At 42.5% G+C, this 17,658-nt stretch overlaps 42 non-coding genes across 42 annotated transcripts; all 42 read left to right on the forward strand.

The window, feature by feature from the left end:
• The first annotated feature begins 149 nt into the window (after positions 1-149).
• Positions 150-268, forward strand: LOC145884846 (5S ribosomal RNA). Its single transcript, XR_014396426.1, has one exon. It is a non-coding gene; the product is annotated as a 5S ribosomal RNA (ribosomal RNA).
• Positions 269-407: 139 nt separating this feature from the next.
• LOC145855159 (5S ribosomal RNA) lies at positions 408-526 on the forward strand. The gene has a single exon (XR_014376046.1). It is a non-coding gene; the product is annotated as a 5S ribosomal RNA (ribosomal RNA).
• A 409-nt stretch (positions 527-935) lies between these two features.
• Positions 936-1,054, forward strand: LOC145855160 (5S ribosomal RNA). The gene has a single exon (XR_014376047.1). It is a non-coding gene; the product is annotated as a 5S ribosomal RNA (ribosomal RNA).
• Positions 1,055-1,463: 409 nt separating this feature from the next.
• On the forward strand, positions 1,464-1,582 carry LOC145885787 (5S ribosomal RNA). The gene has a single exon (XR_014397371.1). It is a non-coding gene; the product is annotated as a 5S ribosomal RNA (ribosomal RNA).
• A 139-nt stretch (positions 1,583-1,721) lies between these two features.
• LOC145855161 (5S ribosomal RNA) lies at positions 1,722-1,840 on the forward strand. The gene has a single exon (XR_014376048.1). It is a non-coding gene; the product is annotated as a 5S ribosomal RNA (ribosomal RNA).
• Positions 1,841-2,249: 409 nt separating this feature from the next.
• LOC145885788 (5S ribosomal RNA) lies at positions 2,250-2,368 on the forward strand. Its single transcript, XR_014397372.1, has one exon. It is a non-coding gene; the product is annotated as a 5S ribosomal RNA (ribosomal RNA).
• Positions 2,369-2,507: 139 nt separating this feature from the next.
• On the forward strand, positions 2,508-2,626 carry LOC145855162 (5S ribosomal RNA). The gene has a single exon (XR_014376049.1). It is a non-coding gene; the product is annotated as a 5S ribosomal RNA (ribosomal RNA).
• A 409-nt stretch (positions 2,627-3,035) lies between these two features.
• LOC145855163 (5S ribosomal RNA) lies at positions 3,036-3,154 on the forward strand. The gene has a single exon (XR_014376050.1). It is a non-coding gene; the product is annotated as a 5S ribosomal RNA (ribosomal RNA).
• Positions 3,155-3,293: 139 nt separating this feature from the next.
• Positions 3,294-3,412, forward strand: LOC145855164 (5S ribosomal RNA). The gene has a single exon (XR_014376051.1). It is a non-coding gene; the product is annotated as a 5S ribosomal RNA (ribosomal RNA).
• A 409-nt stretch (positions 3,413-3,821) lies between these two features.
• Positions 3,822-3,940, forward strand: LOC145887079 (5S ribosomal RNA). Its single transcript, XR_014398666.1, has one exon. It is a non-coding gene; the product is annotated as a 5S ribosomal RNA (ribosomal RNA).
• A 409-nt stretch (positions 3,941-4,349) lies between these two features.
• Positions 4,350-4,468, forward strand: LOC145884847 (5S ribosomal RNA). The gene has a single exon (XR_014396427.1). It is a non-coding gene; the product is annotated as a 5S ribosomal RNA (ribosomal RNA).
• A 139-nt stretch (positions 4,469-4,607) lies between these two features.
• LOC145855165 (5S ribosomal RNA) lies at positions 4,608-4,726 on the forward strand. Its single transcript, XR_014376052.1, has one exon. It is a non-coding gene; the product is annotated as a 5S ribosomal RNA (ribosomal RNA).
• A 409-nt stretch (positions 4,727-5,135) lies between these two features.
• Positions 5,136-5,254, forward strand: LOC145855167 (5S ribosomal RNA). The gene has a single exon (XR_014376054.1). It is a non-coding gene; the product is annotated as a 5S ribosomal RNA (ribosomal RNA).
• Positions 5,255-5,663: 409 nt separating this feature from the next.
• On the forward strand, positions 5,664-5,782 carry LOC145852506 (5S ribosomal RNA). Its single transcript, XR_014374362.1, has one exon. It is a non-coding gene; the product is annotated as a 5S ribosomal RNA (ribosomal RNA).
• Positions 5,783-5,921: 139 nt separating this feature from the next.
• LOC145855168 (5S ribosomal RNA) lies at positions 5,922-6,040 on the forward strand. Its single transcript, XR_014376055.1, has one exon. It is a non-coding gene; the product is annotated as a 5S ribosomal RNA (ribosomal RNA).
• Positions 6,041-6,449: 409 nt separating this feature from the next.
• On the forward strand, positions 6,450-6,568 carry LOC145885789 (5S ribosomal RNA). The gene has a single exon (XR_014397373.1). It is a non-coding gene; the product is annotated as a 5S ribosomal RNA (ribosomal RNA).
• A 139-nt stretch (positions 6,569-6,707) lies between these two features.
• LOC145855169 (5S ribosomal RNA) lies at positions 6,708-6,826 on the forward strand. Its single transcript, XR_014376056.1, has one exon. It is a non-coding gene; the product is annotated as a 5S ribosomal RNA (ribosomal RNA).
• Positions 6,827-7,235: 409 nt separating this feature from the next.
• On the forward strand, positions 7,236-7,354 carry LOC145885790 (5S ribosomal RNA). Its single transcript, XR_014397374.1, has one exon. It is a non-coding gene; the product is annotated as a 5S ribosomal RNA (ribosomal RNA).
• A 139-nt stretch (positions 7,355-7,493) lies between these two features.
• LOC145855170 (5S ribosomal RNA) lies at positions 7,494-7,612 on the forward strand. Its single transcript, XR_014376057.1, has one exon. It is a non-coding gene; the product is annotated as a 5S ribosomal RNA (ribosomal RNA).
• Positions 7,613-8,021: 409 nt separating this feature from the next.
• Positions 8,022-8,140, forward strand: LOC145855171 (5S ribosomal RNA). Its single transcript, XR_014376058.1, has one exon. It is a non-coding gene; the product is annotated as a 5S ribosomal RNA (ribosomal RNA).
• A 139-nt stretch (positions 8,141-8,279) lies between these two features.
• On the forward strand, positions 8,280-8,398 carry LOC145855173 (5S ribosomal RNA). Its single transcript, XR_014376060.1, has one exon. It is a non-coding gene; the product is annotated as a 5S ribosomal RNA (ribosomal RNA).
• A 409-nt stretch (positions 8,399-8,807) lies between these two features.
• LOC145855174 (5S ribosomal RNA) lies at positions 8,808-8,926 on the forward strand. The gene has a single exon (XR_014376061.1). It is a non-coding gene; the product is annotated as a 5S ribosomal RNA (ribosomal RNA).
• A 409-nt stretch (positions 8,927-9,335) lies between these two features.
• On the forward strand, positions 9,336-9,454 carry LOC145855175 (5S ribosomal RNA). The gene has a single exon (XR_014376062.1). It is a non-coding gene; the product is annotated as a 5S ribosomal RNA (ribosomal RNA).
• A 139-nt stretch (positions 9,455-9,593) lies between these two features.
• On the forward strand, positions 9,594-9,712 carry LOC145855176 (5S ribosomal RNA). Its single transcript, XR_014376063.1, has one exon. It is a non-coding gene; the product is annotated as a 5S ribosomal RNA (ribosomal RNA).
• Positions 9,713-10,121: 409 nt separating this feature from the next.
• On the forward strand, positions 10,122-10,240 carry LOC145855177 (5S ribosomal RNA). The gene has a single exon (XR_014376064.1). It is a non-coding gene; the product is annotated as a 5S ribosomal RNA (ribosomal RNA).
• A 409-nt stretch (positions 10,241-10,649) lies between these two features.
• Positions 10,650-10,768, forward strand: LOC145855179 (5S ribosomal RNA). Its single transcript, XR_014376066.1, has one exon. It is a non-coding gene; the product is annotated as a 5S ribosomal RNA (ribosomal RNA).
• Positions 10,769-11,177: 409 nt separating this feature from the next.
• Positions 11,178-11,296, forward strand: LOC145855180 (5S ribosomal RNA). Its single transcript, XR_014376067.1, has one exon. It is a non-coding gene; the product is annotated as a 5S ribosomal RNA (ribosomal RNA).
• Positions 11,297-11,435: 139 nt separating this feature from the next.
• On the forward strand, positions 11,436-11,554 carry LOC145855181 (5S ribosomal RNA). Its single transcript, XR_014376068.1, has one exon. It is a non-coding gene; the product is annotated as a 5S ribosomal RNA (ribosomal RNA).
• A 409-nt stretch (positions 11,555-11,963) lies between these two features.
• LOC145885368 (5S ribosomal RNA) lies at positions 11,964-12,082 on the forward strand. The gene has a single exon (XR_014396949.1). It is a non-coding gene; the product is annotated as a 5S ribosomal RNA (ribosomal RNA).
• A 409-nt stretch (positions 12,083-12,491) lies between these two features.
• LOC145855182 (5S ribosomal RNA) lies at positions 12,492-12,610 on the forward strand. Its single transcript, XR_014376069.1, has one exon. It is a non-coding gene; the product is annotated as a 5S ribosomal RNA (ribosomal RNA).
• Positions 12,611-12,749: 139 nt separating this feature from the next.
• LOC145855183 (5S ribosomal RNA) lies at positions 12,750-12,868 on the forward strand. The gene has a single exon (XR_014376070.1). It is a non-coding gene; the product is annotated as a 5S ribosomal RNA (ribosomal RNA).
• Positions 12,869-13,277: 409 nt separating this feature from the next.
• LOC145885370 (5S ribosomal RNA) lies at positions 13,278-13,396 on the forward strand. Its single transcript, XR_014396951.1, has one exon. It is a non-coding gene; the product is annotated as a 5S ribosomal RNA (ribosomal RNA).
• A 409-nt stretch (positions 13,397-13,805) lies between these two features.
• Positions 13,806-13,924, forward strand: LOC145855184 (5S ribosomal RNA). Its single transcript, XR_014376071.1, has one exon. It is a non-coding gene; the product is annotated as a 5S ribosomal RNA (ribosomal RNA).
• A 409-nt stretch (positions 13,925-14,333) lies between these two features.
• LOC145855185 (5S ribosomal RNA) lies at positions 14,334-14,452 on the forward strand. Its single transcript, XR_014376072.1, has one exon. It is a non-coding gene; the product is annotated as a 5S ribosomal RNA (ribosomal RNA).
• A 139-nt stretch (positions 14,453-14,591) lies between these two features.
• On the forward strand, positions 14,592-14,710 carry LOC145855186 (5S ribosomal RNA). The gene has a single exon (XR_014376073.1). It is a non-coding gene; the product is annotated as a 5S ribosomal RNA (ribosomal RNA).
• A 409-nt stretch (positions 14,711-15,119) lies between these two features.
• Positions 15,120-15,238, forward strand: LOC145855187 (5S ribosomal RNA). The gene has a single exon (XR_014376074.1). It is a non-coding gene; the product is annotated as a 5S ribosomal RNA (ribosomal RNA).
• Positions 15,239-15,377: 139 nt separating this feature from the next.
• Positions 15,378-15,496, forward strand: LOC145855188 (5S ribosomal RNA). Its single transcript, XR_014376075.1, has one exon. It is a non-coding gene; the product is annotated as a 5S ribosomal RNA (ribosomal RNA).
• Positions 15,497-15,905: 409 nt separating this feature from the next.
• LOC145855190 (5S ribosomal RNA) lies at positions 15,906-16,024 on the forward strand. Its single transcript, XR_014376077.1, has one exon. It is a non-coding gene; the product is annotated as a 5S ribosomal RNA (ribosomal RNA).
• Positions 16,025-16,163: 139 nt separating this feature from the next.
• Positions 16,164-16,282, forward strand: LOC145855191 (5S ribosomal RNA). Its single transcript, XR_014376078.1, has one exon. It is a non-coding gene; the product is annotated as a 5S ribosomal RNA (ribosomal RNA).
• A 409-nt stretch (positions 16,283-16,691) lies between these two features.
• LOC145855192 (5S ribosomal RNA) lies at positions 16,692-16,810 on the forward strand. The gene has a single exon (XR_014376079.1). It is a non-coding gene; the product is annotated as a 5S ribosomal RNA (ribosomal RNA).
• A 139-nt stretch (positions 16,811-16,949) lies between these two features.
• LOC145855193 (5S ribosomal RNA) lies at positions 16,950-17,068 on the forward strand. The gene has a single exon (XR_014376080.1). It is a non-coding gene; the product is annotated as a 5S ribosomal RNA (ribosomal RNA).
• A 409-nt stretch (positions 17,069-17,477) lies between these two features.
• LOC145855194 (5S ribosomal RNA) lies at positions 17,478-17,596 on the forward strand. The gene has a single exon (XR_014376081.1). It is a non-coding gene; the product is annotated as a 5S ribosomal RNA (ribosomal RNA).
• Positions 17,597-17,658: the final 62 nt, after the last annotated feature.

Here is a 17,658-nt window from a genome sequence, read left to right on the forward strand (position 1 = left end):
GTGCTAAAAAGTGATGGGAACAGTGTTTGTAATTTCTTCTACTTTTTCAGTGACACAAAGTTCAAGCTGCTTATCTAATTGGTGAAAATGCAATGTCTGTTTATCACACTCACTTTGACTATATATGTTGTAGCAAGAGATTGTTTCTCGCTTACGGCCATACCAGCCTGGGTACGCCCGATCTCGTCTGATCTCGGAAGCTAAGCAGGGTCGGTCCTGGTTAGTACTTGGATGGGAGACCGCCTGGGAATACCAGGTGCTGTAAGCATTTTGTCCACGAGGGTGTGCTCTTGCACTATTTCATCAGCAACACTGCCTTGTATTAAGCATTTAATGATGAATTGACTAAATGTCTGTTTTATCAAACTCACTTTGACTATATATGTTGTAGCAAGAGATTGTTTCTCGCTTACGGCCATACCAGCCTGGGTACGCCCGATCTCGTCTGATCTCGGAAGCTAAGCAGGGTCGGGCCTGGTTAGTACTTGGATGGGAGACCGCCTGGGAATACCAGGTGCTGTAAGCATTTTGTCCACGAGGGTGTGCCCCTGCACTATTTCATCAGCAACACTGCCTTGTAGTAAGCATTTAATGATGAATTGACTAAATGCAGCTTCCTGCCTTTTTAATAGGATCAAATTTCCTTGTGTTTTCAATTAGCATCTGCCTTGTATTTATAAGACAAACAAGAATATTGTTGCTGAATGCAGCTTGTGTGTGCTTTGTGCTCCTTTGCCCTGTTCAAATGATGAAAGGAAATAAAGTTTGTATTTTATCCAACTACCTGTGCTAAAAAGTGATGGGAACAGTGTTTGTAATTTCTTCTACTTTTTCAGTGACACAAAGTTCAAGCTGCTTATCTAATTGGTGAAAATGCAATGTCTGTTTATCACACTCACTTTGACTATATATGTTGTAGCAAGAGATTGTTTCTCGCTTACGGCCATACCAGCCTGGGTACGCCCGATCTCGTCTGATCTCGGAAGCTAAGCAGGGTCGGGCCTGGTTAGTACTTGGATGGGAGACCGCCTGGGAATACCAGGTGCTGTAAGCATTTTGTCCACGAGGGTGTGCCCCTGCACTATTTCATCAGCAACACTGCCTTGTAGTAAGCATTTAATGATGAATTGACTAAATGCAGCTTCCTGCCTTTTTAATAGGATCAAATTTCCTTGTGTTTTCAATTAGCATCTGCCTTGTATTTATAAGACAAACAAGAATATTGTTGCTGAATGCAGCTTGTGTGTGCTTTGTGCTCCTTTGCCCTGTTCAAATGATGAAAGGAAATAAAGTTTGTATTTTATCCAACTACCTGTGCTAAAAAGTGATGGGAACAGTGTTTGTAATTTCTTCTACTTTTTCAGTGACACAAAGTTCAAGCTGCTTATCTAATTGGTGAAAATGCAATGTCTGTTTATCACACTCACTTTGACTATATATGTTGTAGCAAGAGATTGTTTCTCGCTTACGCCCATACCAGCCTGGGTACGCCCGATCTCGTCTGATCTCGGAAGCTAAGCAGGGTCGGGCCTGGTTAGTACTTGGATGGGAGACCGCCTGGGAATACCAGGTGCTGTAAGCATTTTGTCCACGAGGGTGTGCTCTTGCACTATTTCATCAGCAACACTGCCTTGTATTAAGCATTTAATGATGAATTGACTAAATGTCTGTTTTATCAGACTCACTTTGACTATATATGTTGTAGCAAGAGATTGTTTCTCGCTTACGGCCATACCAGCCTGGGTACGCCCGATCTCGTCTGATCTCGGAAGCTAAGCAGGGTCGGGCCTGGTTAGTACTTGGATGGGAGACCGCCTGGGAATACCAGGTGCTGTAAGCATTTTGTCCACGAGGGTGTGCCCCTGCACTATTTCATCAGCAACACTGCCTTGTAGTAAGCATTTAATGATGAATTGACTAAATGCAGCTTCCTGCCTTTTTAATAGGATCAAATTTCCTTGTGTTTTCAATTAGCATCTGCCTTGTATTTATAAGACAAACAAGAATATTGTTGCTGAATGCAGCTTGTGTGTGCTTTGTGCTCCTTTGCCCTGTTCAAATGATGAAAGGAAATAAAGTTTGTATTTTATCCAACTACCTGTGCTAAAAAGTGATGGGAACAGTGTTTGTAATTTCTTCTACTTTTTCAGTGACACAAAGTTCAAGCTGCTTATCTAATTGGTGAAAATGCAATGTCTGTTTATCACACTCACTTTGACTATATATGTTGTAGCAAGAGATTGTTTCTCGCTTACGCCCATACCAGCCTGGGTACGCCCGATCTCGTCTGATCTCGGAAGCTAAGCAGGGTCGGGCCTGGTTAGTACTTGGATGGGAGACCGCCTGGGAATACCAGGTGCTGTAAGCATTTTGTCCACGAGGGTGTGCTCTTGCACTATTTCATCAGCAACACTGCCTTGTATTAAGCATTTAATGATGAATTGACTAAATGTCTGTTTTATCAGACTCACTTTGACTATATATGTTGTAGCAAGAGATTGTTTCTCGCTTACGGCCATACCAGCCTGGGTACGCCCGATCTCGTCTGATCTCGGAAGCTAAGCAGGGTCGGGCCTGGTTAGTACTTGGATGGGAGACCGCCTGGGAATACCAGGTGCTGTAAGCATTTTGTCCACGAGGGTGTGCCCCTGCACTATTTCATCAGCAACACTGCCTTGTAGTAAGCATTTAATGATGAATTGACTAAATGCAGCTTCCTGCCTTTTTAATAGGATCAAATTTCCTTGTGTTTTCAATTAGCATCTGCCTTGTATTTATAAGACAAACAAGAATATTGTTGCTGAATGCAGCTTGTGTGTGCTTTGTGCTCCTTTGCCCTGTTCAAATGATGAAAGGAAATAAAGTTTGTATTTTATCCAACTACCTGTGCTAAAAAGTGATGGGAACAGTGTTTGTAATTTCTTCTACTTTTTCAGTGACACAAAGTTCAAGCTGCTTATCTAATTGGTGAAAATGCAATGTCTGTTTATCACACTCACTTTGACTATATATGTTGTAGCAAGAGATTGTTTCTCGCTTACGGCCATACCAGCCTGGGTACGCCCGATCTCGTCTGATCTCGGAAGCTAAGCAGGGTCGGGCCTGGTTAGTACTTGGATGGGAGACCGCCTGGGAATACCAGGTGCTGTAAGCATTTTGTCCACGAGGGTGTGCTCTTGCACTATTTCATCAGCAACACTGCCTTGTATTAAGCATTTAATGATGAATTGACTAAATGTCTGTTTTATCAGACTCACTTTGACTATATATGTTGTAGCAAGAGATTGTTTCTCGCTTACGGCCATACCAGCCTGGGTACGCCCGATCTCGTCTGATCTCGGAAGCTAAGCAGGGTCGGGCCTGGTTAGTACTTGGATGGGAGACCGCCTGGGAATACCAGGTGCTGTAAGCATTTTGTCCACGAGGGTGTGCCCCTGCACTATTTCATCAGCAACACTGCCTTGTAGTAAGCATTTAATGATGAATTGACTAAATGCAGCTTCCTGCCTTTTTAATAGGATCAAATTTCCTTGTGTTTTCAATTAGCATCTGCCTTGTATTTATAAGACAAACAAGAATATTGTTGCTGAATGCAGCTTGTGTGTGCTTTGTGCTCCTTTGCCCTGTTCAAATGATGAAAGGAAATAAAGTTTGTATTTTATCCAACTACCTGTGCTAAAAAGTGATGGGAACAGTGTTTGTAATTTCTTCTACTTTTTCAGTGACACAAAGTTCAAGCTGCTTATCTAATTGGTGAAAATGCAATGTCTGTTTATCACACTCACTTTGACTATATATGTTGTAGCAAGAGATTGTTTCTCGCTTACGGCCATACCAGCCTGGGTACGCCCGATCTCGTCTGATCTCGGATGCTAAGCAGGGTCGGGCCTGGTTAGTACTTGGATGGGAGACCGCCTGGGAATACTAGGTGCTGTAAGCATTTTGTCCACGAGGGTGTGCCCCTGCACTATTTCATCAGCAACACTGCCTTGTAGTAAGCATTTAATGATGAATTGACTAAATGCAGCTTCCTGCCTTTTTAATAGGATCAAATTTCCTTGTGTTTTCAATTAGCATCTGCCTTGTATTTATAAGACAAACAAGAATATTGTTGCTGAATGCAGCTTATGTGTGCTTTGTGCTCCTTTGCCCTGTACAAATGATGAAAGGAAATAAAGTTTGTATTTTATCCAACTACCTGTGCTAAAAAGTGATGGGAACAGTGTTTGTAATTTCTTCTACTTTTTCAGTGACACAAAGTTCAAGCTGCTTATCTAATTGGTGAAAATGCAATGTCTGTTTATCACACTCACTTTGACTATATATGTTGTAGCAAGAGATTGTTTCTCGCTTACGGCCATACCAGCCTGGGTACGCCCGATCTCGTCTGATCTCGGAAGCTAAGCAGGGTCGGTCCTGGTTAGTACTTGGATGGGAGACCGCCTGGGAATACCAGGTGCTGTAAGCATTTTGTCCACGAGGGTGTGCTCTTGCACTATTTCATCAGCAACACTGCCTTGTATTAAGCATTTAATGATGAATTGACTAAATGTCTGTTTTATCAAACTCACTTTGACTATATATGTTGTAGCAAGAGATTGTTTCTCGCTTACGGCCATACCAGCCTGGGTACGCCCGATCTCGTCTGATCTCGGAAGCTAAGCAGGGTCGGGCCTGGTTAGTACTTGGATGGGAGACCGCCTGGGAATACCAGGTGCTGTAAGCATTTTGTCCACGAGGGTGTGCCCCTGCACTATTTCATCAGCAACACTGCCTTGTAGTAAGCATTTAATGATGAATTGACTAAATGCAGCTTCCTGCCTTTTTAATAGGATCAAATTTCCTTGTGTTTTCAATTAGCATCTGCCTTGTATTTATAAGACAAACAAGAATATTGTTGCTGAATGCAGCTTGTGTGTGCTTTGTGCTCCTTTGCCCTGTTCAAATGATGAAAGGAAATAAAGTTTGTATTTTATCCAACTACCTGTGCTAAAAAGTGATGGGAACAGTGTTTGTAATTTCTTCTACTTTTTCAGTGACACAAAGTTCAAGCTGCTTATCTAATTGGTGAAAATGCAATGTCTGTTTATCACACTCACTTTGACTATATATGTTGTAGCAAGAGATTGTTTCTCGCTTACGGCCATACCAGCCTGGGTACGCCCGATCTCGTCTGATCTCGGAAGCTAAGCAGGGTCGGGCCTGGTTAGTACTTGGATGGGAGACCGCCTGGGAATACCAGGTGCTGTAAGCATTTTGTCCACGAGGGTGTGCCCCTGCACTATTTCATCAGCAACACTGCCTTGTAGTAAGCATTTAATGATGAATTGACTAAATGCAGCTTCCTGCCTTTTTAATAGGATCAAATTTCCTTGTGTTTTCAATTAGCATCTGCCTTGTATTTATAAGACAAACAAGAATATTGTTGCTGAATGCAGCTTGTGTGTGCTTTGTGCTCCTTTGCCCTGTTCAAATGATGAAAGGAAATAAAGTTTGTATTTTATCCAACTACCTGTGCTAAAAAGTGATGGGAACAGTGTTTGTAATTTCTTCTACTTTTTCAGTGACACAAAGTTCAAGCTGCTTATCTAATTGGTGAAAATGCAATGTCTGTTTATCACACTCACTTTGACTATATATGTTGTAGCAAGAGATTGTTTCTCGCTTACGCCCATACCAGCCTGGGTACGCCCGATCTCGTCTGATCTCGGAAGCTAAGCAGGGTCGGGCCTCGTTAGTACTTGGATGGGAGACCGCCTGGGAATACCAGGTGCTGTAAGCATTTTGTCCACGAGGGTGTGCTCTTGCACTATTTCATCAGCAACACTGCCTTGTATTAAGCATTTAATGATGAATTGACTAAATGTCTGTTTTATCAGACTCACTTTGACTATATATGTTGTAGCAAGAGATTGTTTCTCGCTTACGGCCATACCAGCCTGGGTACGCCCGATCTCGTCTGATCTCGGAAGCTAAGCAGGGTCGGGCCTGGTTAGTACTTGGATGGGAGACCGCCTGGGAATACCAGGTGCTGTAAGCATTTTGTCCACGAGGGTGTGCCCCTGCACTATTTCATCAGCAACACTGCCTTGTAGTAAGCATTTAATGATGAATTGACTAAATGCAGCTTCCTGCCTTTTTAATAGGATCAAATTTCCTTGTGTTTTCAATTAGCATCTGCCTTGTATTTATAAGACAAACAAGAATATTGTTGCTGAATGCAGCTTGTGTGTGCTTTGTGCTCCTTTGCCCTGTTCAAATGATGAAAGGAAATAAAGTTTGTATTTTATCCAACTACCTGTGCTAAAAAGTGATGGGAACAGTGTTTGTAATTTCTTCTACTTTTTCAGTGACACAAAGTTCAAGCTGCTTATCTAATTGGTGAAAATGCAATGTCTGTTTATCACACTCACTTTGACTATATATGTTGTAGCAAGAGATTGTTTCTCGCTTACGCCCATACCAGCCTGGGTACGCCCGATCTCGTCTGATCTCGGAAGCTAAGCAGGGTCGGGCCTGGTTAGTACTTGGATGGGAGACCGCCTGGGAATACCAGGTGCTGTAAGCATTTTGTCCACGAGGGTGTGCTCTTGCACTATTTCATCAGCAACACTGCCTTGTATTAAGCATTTAATGATGAATTGACTAAATGTCTGTTTTATCAGACTCACTTTGACTATATATGTTGTAGCAAGAGATTGTTTCTCGCTTACGGCCATACCAGCCTGGGTACGCCCGATCTCGTCTGATCTCGGAAGCTAAGCAGGGTCGGGCCTGGTTAGTACTTGGATGGGAGACCGCCTGGGAATACCAGGTGCTGTAAGCATTTTGTCCACGAGGGTGTGCCCCTGCACTATTTCATCAGCAACACTGCCTTGTAGTAAGCATTTAATGATGAATTGACTAAATGCAGCTTCCTGCCTTTTTAATAGGATCAAATTTCCTTGTGTTTTCAATTAGCATCTGCCTTGTATTTATAAGACAAACAAGAATATTGTTGCTGAATGCAGCTTGTGTGTGCTTTGTGCTCCTTTGCCCTGTTCAAATGATGAAAGGAAATAAAGTTTGTATTTTATCCAACTACCTGTGCTAAAAAGTGATGGGAACAGTGTTTGTAATTTCTTCTACTTTTTCAGTGACACAAAGTTCAAGCTGCTTATCTAATTGGTGAAAATGCAATGTCTGTTTATCACACTCACTTTGACTATATATGTTGTAGCAAGAGATTGTTTCTCGCTTACGCCCATACCAGCCTGGGTACGCCCGATCTCGTCTGATCTCGGAAGCTAAGCAGGGTCGGGCCTGGTTAGTACTTGGATGGGAGACCGCCTGGGAATACCAGGTGCTGTAAGCATTTTGTCCACGAGGGTGTGCTCTTGCACTATTTCATCAGCAACACTGCCTTGTATTAAGCATTTAATGATGAATTGACTAAATGTCTGTTTTATCAGACTCACTTTGACTATATATGTTGTAGCAAGAGATTGTTTCTCGCTTACGGCCATACCAGCCTGGGTACGCCCGATCTCGTCTGATCTCGGAAGCTAAGCAGGGTCGGGCCTGGTTAGTACTTGGATGGGAGACCGCCTGGGAATACCAGGTGCTGTAAGCATTTTGTCCACGAGGGTGTGCCCCTGCACTATTTCATCAGCAACACTGCCTTGTAGTAAGCATTTAATGATGAATTGACTAAATGCAGCTTCCTGCCTTTTTAATAGGATCAAATTTCCTTGTGTTTTCAATTAGCATCTGCCTTGTATTTATAAGACAAACAAGAATATTGTTGCTGAATGCAGCTTGTGTGTGCTTTGTGCTCCTTTGCCCTGTTCAAATGATGAAAGGAAATAAAGTTTGTATTTTATCCAACTACCTGTGCTAAAAAGTGATGGGAACAGTGTTTGTAATTTCTTCTACTTTTTCAGTGACACAAAGTTCAAGCTGCTTATCTAATTGGTGAAAATGCAATGTCTGTTTATCACACTCACTTTGACTATATATGTTGTAGCAAGAGATTGTTTCTCGCTTACGGCCATACCAGCCTGGGTACGCCCGATCTCGTCTGATCTCGGAAGCTAAGCAGGGTCGGGCCTGGTTAGTACTTGGATGGGAGACCGCCTGGGAATACCAGGTGCTGTAAGCATTTTGTCCACGAGGGTGTGCTCTTGCACTATTTCATCAGCAACACTGCCTTGTATTAAGCATTTAATGATGAATTGACTAAATGTCTGTTTTATCAGACTCACTTTGACTATATATGTTGTAGCAAGAGATTGTTTCTCGCTTACGGCCATACCAGCCTGGGTACGCCCGATCTCGTCTGATCTCGGAAGCTAAGCAGGGTCGGGCCTGGTTAGTACTTGGATGGGAGACCGCCTGGGAATACCAGGTGCTGTAAGCATTTTGTCCACGAGGGTGTGCCCCTGCACTATTTCATCAGCAACACTGCCTTGTAGTAAGCATTTAATGATGAATTGACTAAATGCAGCTTCCTGCCTTTTTAATAGGATCAAATTTCCTTGTGTTTTCAATTAGCATCTGCCTTGTATTTATAAGACAAACAAGAATATTGTTGCTGAATGCAGCTTGTGTGTGCTTTGTGCTCCTTTGCCCTGTTCAAATGATGAAAGGAAATAAAGTTTGTATTTTATCCAACTACCTGTGCTAAAAAGTGATGGGAACAGTGTTTGTAATTTCTTCTACTTTTTCAGTGACACAAAGTTCAAGCTGCTTATCTAATTGGTGAAAATGCAATGTCTGTTTATCACACTCACTTTGACTATATATGTTGTAGCAAGAGATTGTTTCTCGCTTACGGCCATACCAGCCTGGGTACGCCCGATCTCGTCTGATCTCGGAAGCTAAGCAGGGTCGGGCCTGGTTAGTACTTGGATGGGAGACCGCCTGGGAATACCAGGTGCTGTAAGCATTTTGTCCACGAGGGTGTGCCCCTGCACTATTTCATCAGCAACACTGCCTTGTAGTAAGCATTTAATGATGAATTGACTAAATGCAGCTTCCTGCCTTTTTAATAGGATCAAATTTCCTTGTGTTTTCAATTAGCATCTGCCTTGTATTTATAAGACAAACAAGAATATTGTTGCTGAATGCAGCTTGTGTGTGCTTTGTGCTCCTTTGCCCTGTTCAAATGATGAAAGGAAATAAAGTTTGTATTTTATCCAACTACCTGTGCTAAAAAGTGATGGGAACAGTGTTTGTAATTTCTTCTACTTTTTCAGTGACACAAAGTTCAAGCTGCTTATCTAATTGGTGAAAATGCAATGTCTGTTTATCACACTCACTTTGACTATATATGTTGTAGCAAGAGATTGTTTCTCGCTTACGGCCATACCAGCCTGGGTACGCCCGATCTCGTCTGATCTCGGAAGCTAAGCAGGGTCGGGCCTGGTTAGTACTTGGATGGGAGACCGCCTGGGAATACCAGGTGCTGTAAGCATTTTGTCCACGAGGGTGTGCTCTTGCACTATTTCATCAGCAACACTGCCTTGTATTAAGCATTTAATGATGAATTGACTAAATGTCTGTTTTATCAGACTCACTTTGACTATATATGTTGTAGCAAGAGATTGTTTCTCGCTTACGGCCATACCAGCCTGGGTACGCCCGATCTCGTCTGATCTCGGAAGCTAAGCAGGGTCGGGCCTGGTTAGTACTTGGATGGGAGACCGCCTGGGAATACCAGGTGCTGTAAGCATTTTGTCCACGAGGGTGTGCCCCTGCACTATTTCATCAGCAACACTGCCTTGTAGTAAGCATTTAATGATGAATTGACTAAATGCAGCTTCCTGCCTTTTTAATAGGATCAAATTTCCTTGTGTTTTCAATTAGCATCTGCCTTGTATTTATAAGACAAACAAGAATATTGTTGCTGAATGCAGCTTGTGTGTGCTTTGTGCTCCTTTGCCCTGTTCAAATGATGAAAGGAAATAAAGTTTGTATTTTATCCAACTACCTGTGCTAAAAAGTGATGGGAACAGTGTTTGTAATTTCTTCTACTTTTTCAGTGACACAAAGTTCAAGCTGCTTATCTAATTGGTGAAAATGCAATGTCTGTTTATCACACTCACTTTGACTATATATGTTGTAGCAAGAGATTGTTTCTCGCTTACGGCCATACCAGCCTGGGTACGCCCGATCTCGTCTGATCTCGGAAGCTAAGCAGGGTCGGGCCTGGTTAGTACTTGGATGGGAGACCGCCTGGGAATACCAGGTGCTGTAAGCATTTTGTCCACGAGGGTGTGCCCCTGCACTATTTCATCAGCAACACTGCCTTGTAGTAAGCATTTAATGATGAATTGACTAAATGCAGCTTCCTGCCTTTTTAATAGGATCAAATTTCCTTGTGTTTTCAATTAGCATCTGCCTTGTATTTATAAGACAAACAAGAATATTGTTGCTGAATGCAGCTTGTGTGTGCTTTGTGCTCCTTTGCCCTGTTCAAATGATGAAAGGAAATAAAGTTTGTATTTTATCCAACTACCTGTGGTAAAAAGTGATGGGAACAGTGTTTGTAATTTCTTCTACTTTTTCAGTGACACAAAGTTCAAGCTGCTTATCTAATTGGTGAAAATGCAATGTCTGTTTATCACACTCACTTTGACTATATATGTTGTAGCAAGAGATTGTTTCTCGCTTACGGCCATACCAGCCTGGGTACGCCCGATCTCGTCTGATCTCGGAAGCTAAGCAGGGTCGGGCCTGGTTAGTACTTGGATGGGAGACCGCCTGGGAATACCAGGTGCTGTAAGCATTTTGTCCACGAGGGTGTGCCCCTGCACTATTTCATCAGCAACACTGCCTTGTAGTAAGCATTTAATGATGAATTGACTAAATGCAGCTTCCTGCCTTTTTAATAGGATCAAATTTCCTTGTGTTTTCAATTAGCATCTGCCTTGTATTTATAAGACAAACAAGAATATTGTTGCTGAATGCAGCTTGTGTGTGCTTTGTGCTCCTTTGCCCTGTTCAAATGATGAAAGGAAATAAAGTTTGTATTTTATCCAACTACCTGTGCTAAAAAGTGATGGGAACAGTGTTTGTAATTTCTTCTACTTTTTCAGTGACACAAAGTTCAAGCTGCTTATCTAATTGGTGAAAATGCAATGTCTGTTTATCACACTCACTTTGACTATATATGTTGTAGCAAGAGATTGTTTCTCGCTTACGGCCATACCAGCCTGGGTACGCCCGATCTCGTCTGATCTCGGAAGCTAAGCAGGGTCGGGCCTGGTTAGTACTTGGATGGGAGACCGCCTGGGAATACCAGGTGCTGTAAGCATTTTGTCCACGAGGGTGTGCTCTTGCACTATTTCATCAGCAACACTGCCTTGTATTAAGCATTTAATGATGAATTGACTAAATCTCTGTTTTATCAGACTCACTTTGACTATATATGTTGTAGCAAGAGATTGTTTCTCGCTTACGGCCATACCAGCCTGGGTACGCCCGATCTCGTCTGATCTCGGAAGCTAAGCAGGGTCGGGCCTGGTTAGTACTTGGATGGGAGACCGCCTGGGAATACCAGGTGCTGTAAGCATTTTGTCCACGAGGGTGTGCCCCTGCACTATTTCATCAGCAACACTGCCTTGTAGTAAGCATTTAATGATGAATTGACTAAATGCAGCTTCCTGCCTTTTTAATAGGATCAAATTTCCTTGTGTTTTCAATTAGCATCTGCCTTGTATTTATAAGACAAACAAGAATATTGTTGCTGAATGCAGCTTGTGTGTGCTTTGTGCTCCTTTGCCCTGTTCAAATGATGAAAGGAAATAAAGTTTGTATTTTATCCAACTACCTGTGCTAAAAAGTGATGGGAACAGTGTTTGTAATTTCTTCTACTTTTTCAGTGACACAAAGTTCAAGCTGCTTATCTAATTGGTGAAAATGCAATGTCTGTTTATCACACTCACTTTGACTATATATGTTGTAGCAAGAGATTGGTTCTCGCTTACGGCCATACCAGCCTGGGTACGCCCGATCTCGTCTGATCTCGGAAGCTAAGCAGGGTCAGGCCTGGTTAGTACTTGGATGGGAGACCGCCTGGGAATACCAGGTGCTGTAAGCATTTTGTCCACGAGGGTGTGCCCCTGCACTATTTCATCAGCAACACTGCCTTGTAGTAAGCATTTAATGATGAATTGACTAAATGCAGCTTCCTGCCTTTTTAATAGGATCAAATTTCCTTGTGTTTTCAATTAGCATCTGCCTTGTATTTATAAGACAAACAAGAATATTGTTGCTGAATGCAGCTTGTGTGTGCTTTGTGCTCCTTTGCCCTGTTCAAATGATGAAAGGAAATAAAGTTTGTATTTTATCCAACTACCTGTGCTAAAAAGTGATGGGAACAGTGTTTGTAATTTCTTCTACTTTTTCAGTGACACAAAGTTCAAGCTGCTTATCTAATTGGTGAAAATGCAATGTCTGTTTATCACACTCACTTTGACTATATATGTTGTAGCAAGAGATTGTTTCTCGCTTACGGCCATACCAGCCTGGGTACGCCCGATCTCGTCTGATCTCGGAAGCTAAGCAGGGTCGGGCCTGGTTAGTACTTGGATGGGAGACCGCCTGGGAATACCAGGTGCTGTAAGCATTTTGTCCACGAGGGTGTGCTCTTGCACTATTTCATCAGCAACACTGCCTTGTATTAAGCATTTAATGATGAATTGACTAAATGTCTGTTTTATCAGACTCACTTTGACTATATATGTTGTAGCAAGAGATTGTTTCTCGCTTACGGCCATACCAGCCTGGGTACGCCCGATCTCGTCTGATCTCGGAAGCTAAGCAGGGTCGGGCCTGGTTAGTACTTGGATGGGAGACCGCCTGGGAATACCAGGTGCTGTAAGCATTTTGTCCACGAGGGTGTGCCCCTGCACTATTTCATCAGCAACACTGCCTTGTAGTAAGCATTTAATGATGAATTGACTAAATGCAGCTTCCTGCCTTTTTAATAGGATCAAATTTCCTTGTGTTTTCAATTAGCATCTGCCTTGTATTTATAAGACAAACAAGAATATTGTTGCTGAATGCAGCTTGTGTGTGCTTTGTGCTCCTTTGCCCTGTTCAAATGATGAAAGGAAATAAAGTTTGTATTTTATCCAACTACCTGTGCTAAAAAGTGATGGGAACAGTGTTTGTAATTTCTTCTACTTTTTCAGTGACACAAAGTTCAAGCTGCTTATCTAATTGGTGAAAATGCAATGTCTGTTTATCACACTCACTTTGACTATATATGTTGTAGCAAGAGATTGGTTCTCGCTTACGGCCATACCAGCCTGGGTACGCCCGATCTCGTCTGATCTCGGAAGCTAAGCAGGGTCAGGCCTGGTTAGTACTTGGATGGGAGACCGCCTGGGAATACCAGGTGCTGTAAGCATTTTGTCCACGAGGGTGTGCCCCTGCACTATTTCATCAGCAACACTGCCTTGTAGTAAGCATTTAATGATGAATTGACTAAATGCAGCTTCCTGCCTTTTTAATAGGATCAAATTTCCTTGTGTTTTCAATTAGCATCTGCCTTGTATTTATAAGACAAACAAGAATATTGTTGCTGAATGCAGCTTGTGTGTGCTTTGTGCTCCTTTGCCCTGTTCAAATGATGAAAGGAAATAAAGTTTGTATTTTATCCAACTACCTGTGGTAAAAAGTGATGGGAACAGTGTTTGTAATTTCTTCTACTTTTTCAGTGACACAAAGTTCAAGCTGCTTATCTAATTGGTGAAAATGCAATGTCTGTTTATCACACTCACTTTGACTATATATGTTGTAGCAAGAGATTGTTTCTCGCTTACGGCCATACCAGCCTGGGTACGCCCGATCTCGTCTGATCTCGGAAGCTAAGCAGGGTCGGGCCTGGTTAGTACTTGGATGGGAGACCGCCTGGGAATACCAGGTGCTGTAAGCATTTTGTCCACGAGGGTGTGCCCCTGCACTATTTCATCAGCAACACTGCCTTGTAGTAAGCATTTAATGATGAATTGACTAAATGCAGCTTCCTGCCTTTTTAATAGGATCAAATTTCCTTGTGTTTTCAATTAGCATCTGCCTTGTATTTATAAGACAAACAAGAATATTGTTGCTGAATGCAGCTTGTGTGTGCTTTGTGCTCCTTTGCCCTGTTCAAATGATGAAAGGAAATAAAGTTTGTATTTTATCCAACTACCTGTGCTAAAAAGTGATGGGAACAGTGTTTGTAATTTCTTCTACTTTTTCAGTGACACAAAGTTCAAGCTGCTTATCTAATTGGTGAAAATGCAATGTCTGTTTATCACACTCACTTTGACTATATATGTTGTAGCAAGAGATTGTTTCTCGCTTACGGCCATACCAGCCTGGGTACGCCCGATCTCGTCTGATCTCGGAAGCTAAGCAGGGTCGGGCCTGGTTAGTACTTGGATGGGAGACCGCCTGGGAATACCAGGTGCTGTAAGCATTTTGTCCACGAGGGTGTGCTCTTGCACTATTTCATCAGCAACACTGCCTTGTATTAAGCATTTAATGATGAATTGACTAAATGTCTGTTTTATCAGACTCACTTTGACTATATATGTTGTAGCAAGAGATTGTTTCTCGCTTACGGCCATACCAGCCTGGGTACGCCCGATCTCGTCTGATCTCGGAAGCTAAGCAGGGTCGGGCCTGGTTAGTACTTGGATGGGAGACCGCCTGGGAATACCAGGTGCTGTAAGCATTTTGTCCACGAGGGTGTGCCCCTGCACTATTTCATCAGCAACACTGCCTTGTAGTAAGCATTTAATGATGAATTGACTAAATGCAGCTTCCTGCCTTTTTAATAGGATCAAATTTCCTTGTGTTTTCAATTAGCATCTGCCTTGTATTTATAAGACAAACAAGAATATTGTTGCTGAATGCAGCTTGTGTGTGCTTTGTGCTCCTTTGCCCTGTTCAAATGATGAAAGGAAATAAAGTTTGTATTTTATCCAACTACCTGTGCTAAAAAGTGATGGGAACAGTGTTTGTAATTTCTTCTACTTTTTCAGTGACACAAAGTTCAAGCTGCTTATCTAATTGGTGAAAATGCAATGTCTGTTTATCACACTCACTTTGACTATATATGTTGTAGCAAGAGATTGTTTCTCGCTTACGGCCATACCAGCCTGGGTACGCCCGATCTCGTCTGATCTCGGAAGCTAAGCAGGGTCGGGCCTGGTTAGTACTTGGATGGGAGACCGCCTGGGAATACCAGGTGCTGTAAGCATTTTGTCCACGAGGGTGTGCTCTTGCACTATTTCATCAGCAACACTGCCTTGTATTAAGCATTTAATGATGAATTGACTAAATGTCTGTTTTATCAGACTCACTTTGACTATATATGTTGTAGCAAGAGATTGTTTCTCGCTTACGGCCATACCAGCCTGGGTACGCCCGATCTCGTCTGATCTCGGAAGCTAAGCAGGGTCGGGCCTGGTTAGTACTTGGATGGGAGACCGCCTGGGAATACCAGGTGCTGTAAGCATTTTGTCCACGAGGGTGTGCCCCTGCACTATTTCATCAGCAACACTGCCTTGTAGTAAGCATTTAATGATGAATTGACTAAATGCAGCTTCCTGCCTTTTTAATAGGATCAAATTTCCTTGTGTTTTCAATTAGCATCTGCCTTGTATTTATAAGACAAACAAGAATATTGTTGCTGAATGCAGCTTGTGTGTGCTTTGTGCTCCTTTGCCCTGTTCAAATGATGAAAGGAAATAAAGTTTGTATTTTATCCAACTACCTGTGCTAAAAAGTGATGGGAACAGTGTTTGTAATTTCTTCTACTTTTTCAGTGACACAAAGTTCAAGCTGCTTATCTAATTGGTGAAAATGCAATGTCTGTTTATCACACTCACTTTGACTATATATGTTGTAGCAAGAGATTGTTTCTCGCTTACGGCCATACCAGCCTGGGTACGCCCGATCTCGTCTGATCTCGGAAGCTAAGCAGGGTCGGGCCTGGTTAGTACTTGGATGGGAGACCGCCTGGGAATACCAGGTGCTGTAAGCATTTTGTCCACGAGGGTGTGCTCTTGCACTATTTCATCAGCAACACTGCCTTGTATTAAGCATTTAATGATGAATTGACTAAATGTCTGTTTTATCAGACTCACTTTGACTATATATGTTGTAGCAAGAGATTGTTTCTCGCTTACGGCCATACCAGCCTGGGTACGCCCGATCTCGTCTGATCTCGGAAGCTAAGCAGGGTCGGGCCTGGTTAGTACTTGGATGGGAGACCGCCTGGGAATACCAGGTGCTGTAAGCATTTTGTCCACGAGGGTGTGCCCCTGCACTATTTCATCAGCAACACTGCCTTGTAGTAAGCATTTAATGATGAATTGACTAAATGCAGCTTCCTGCCTTTTTAATAGGATCAAATTTCCTTGTGTTTTCAATTAGCATCTGCCTTGTATTTATAAGACAAACAAGAATATTGTTGCTGAATGCAGCTTGTGTGTGCTTTGTGCTCCTTTGCCCTGTTCAAATGATGAAAGGAAATAAAGTTTGTATTTTATCCAACTACCTGTGCTAAAAAGTGATGGGAACAGTGTTTGTAATTTCTTCTACTTTTTCAGTGACACAAAGTTCAAGCTGCTTATCTAATTGGTGAAAATGCAATGTCTGTTTATCACACTCACTTTGACTATATATGTTGTAGCAAGAGATTGTTTCTCGCTTACGGCCATACCAGCCTGGGTACGCCCGATCTCGTCTGATCTCGGAAGCTAAGCAGGGTCGGGCCTGGTTAGTACTTGGATGGGAGACCGCCTGGGAATACCAGGTGCTGTAAGCATTTTGTCCACGAGGGTGTGCTCTTGCACTATTTCATCAGCAACACTGCCTTGTATTAAGCATTTAATGATGAATTGACTAAATGTCTGTTTTATCAGACTCACTTTGACTATATATGTTGTAGCAAGAGATTGTTTCTCGCTTACGGCCATACCAGCCTGGGTACGCCCGATCTCGTCTGATCTCGGAAGCTAAGCAGGGTCGGGCCTGGTTAGTACTTGGATGGGAGACCGCCTGGGAATACCAGGTGCTGTAAGCATTTTGTCCACGAGGGTGTGCCCCTGCACTATTTCATCAGCAACACTGCCTTGTAGTAAGCATTTAATGATGAATTGACTAAATGCAGCTTCCTGCCTTTTTAATAGGATCAAATTTCCTTGTGTTTTCAATTAGCATCTGCCTTGTATTTATAAGACAAACAAGAATATTGTTGCTGAATGCAGCTTGTGTGTGCTTTGTGCTCCTTTGCCCTGTTCAAATGATGAAAGGAAATAAAGTTTGTATTTTATCCAACTACCTGTGGTAAAAAGTGATGGGAACAGTGTTTGTAATTTCTTCTACTTTTTCAGTGACACAAAGTTCAAGCTGCTTATCTAATTGGTGAAAATGCAATGTCTGTTTATCACACTCACTTTGACTATATATGTTGTAGCAAGAGATTGTTTCTCGCTTACGGCCATACCAGCCTGGGTACGCCCGATCTCGTCTGATCTCGGAAGCTAAGCAGGGTCGGGCCTGGTTAGTACTTGGATGGGAGACCGCCTGGGAATACCAGGTGCTGTAAGCATTTTGTCCACGAGGGTGTGCTCTTGCACTATTTCATCAGCAACACTGCCTTGTATTAAGCAT

This window comes from Salmo salar, chromosome 08 (assembly GCF_965601325.2).
Source record: "Salmo salar chromosome 08, fSalSal1, whole genome shotgun sequence".
NCBI classification, from domain to species: domain Eukaryota; kingdom Metazoa; phylum Chordata; class Actinopteri; order Salmoniformes; family Salmonidae; genus Salmo; species Salmo salar.